Below are 1,471 nucleotides of genomic sequence, written 5' to 3'. Positions count from 1 at the left end.
CATCCCATCTCCACTAGATGTTGATCAAAACATACCACGGGCCATTCAGTTCATAAAAAAAAAAAAAAAAAACAAAAACCTGCAATATGCATGTGCACATGCATCAGTTACTTTATGTACAATAAAAGAATAGGGAAGGGGAAATGAAAGAAGAGAGAAAACTCTGCTGTAGTAGTCAGGCTGTGCTGGAACCAAATTGTGGTTGTCTAATTGAGACTGTATTCTTGGTCTGACGGAACCAGGTTCTGGAGTAAAACAGCAGGCTTCTCTGTTTTTATTTTTAGAAGACGCCTCCTGTCTGCAGCTGGAACACATCAATTGTATCTTCATCCTCCATTTTCCAACTGTGCAGGTGTATCTGATTCATTGACTGGCTGTCAGTCAAATCGGATCTGATCTGCCTCATTGACAAACCCTGTAGTTCACAGTAACCTTTCATTAGTTTACTAGGTGTTATATGGCTCATAATTTTGAACTGCACCACAGAACCATCCTACCCCACCACCTTCAAATTGATATGATCTATGTTCTCAGTCTTGACTTCTTCCTTGAGTTTCTCATTGGCCATGGCGAATGCCGGAGTCTCCTCATCTGCCACTTCACAAAAGATGTACCAGGTTCGCACTGAATGAGAACACAAGTAGCACCAGGGGTGGCAGAGAAATGAGGCGGCCTTGGTGGAGGAGCGAGAGGGCGCGCGTACGTCGAGTGCTCCCTACCCCCTCCTTGAGTGCGCGAACCCCTATACATGTTTTACTAGCTAGCTTTCTGTTTTTTATGATGATGGTCTTATGCAATAATTTGTCCTTATGAGACAGTCCACTCAGCATAACCCTCTCCAGTCCCTCCCAAGTTATGTAGTATTTTTAAAAAATCGTTGCTCCCAAGACACGTTTGTTCTTTTGGAAGTCCATAGAATATCCAGCAGTCTTAACATAATAGCTCATACTGCTATGTCCCGTCAAGTCAACTGTGACTCATGACCTTATGCACAGTCCTATCCCAAGCCAGTTTCACTGTCTCTGACATACCTACTCCCCGGTTACCCCAGTCACTATGTCAATCCATCTTATCCAGGGTTCTTCCTCCCCTACAATATACCTCCACCTTTCCAAGCACAATGTCCTTCTCCAAGGTCCTTCTTGGCAACATGCCCAAAGTATGTGAAACAGCCTTAAAATCCTTGCCTACAAAGGAGCAACTTGGTTTCACCCTCTCCAAGACAGACCTGTTTGTTCTCTTGGCAGTTCACGGTATTTTCAATACTCTTCTCCAGCACAACTCAAAGGCATCAATTCTTCTGTTATTCTTAGTCACTGTCCAGCTCTCTGATACAGAGCAGAAAATTGAAAAGACCATGGCCTGGATCAGGCACACCTTAGTCTCTACACTGACATCACTGCACTTCAGCAGGCTGTTGAAGTCCTTGACAGAAAATTTTCCTAATGCAATTTGTCATATATATATATAT

General features: G+C 43.4%; 1 pseudogene; it reads right to left on the bottom strand.

Annotated features, from left to right (window-relative positions):
* Window positions 1-280: 280 nt before the first annotated feature.
* On the bottom strand, window positions 281-568 carry LOC102850672 (annotated as a pseudogene).
* Between the last annotated feature and the right edge of the window lie 903 nt (window positions 569-1,471).

The sequence above is a fragment of the Elephantulus edwardii genome, unplaced genomic scaffold, assembly GCF_000299155.1.
Source record: "Elephantulus edwardii isolate Elephantulus edwardi_28Jun2011 unplaced genomic scaffold, EleEdw1.0 scaffold00243, whole genome shotgun sequence".
Classification (NCBI taxonomy): domain Eukaryota; kingdom Metazoa; phylum Chordata; class Mammalia; order Macroscelidea; family Macroscelididae; genus Elephantulus; species Elephantulus edwardii.
Note: the sequence above shows the minus strand (reverse complement) of the source record. Positions and strands in the feature narration are given on the sequence as shown.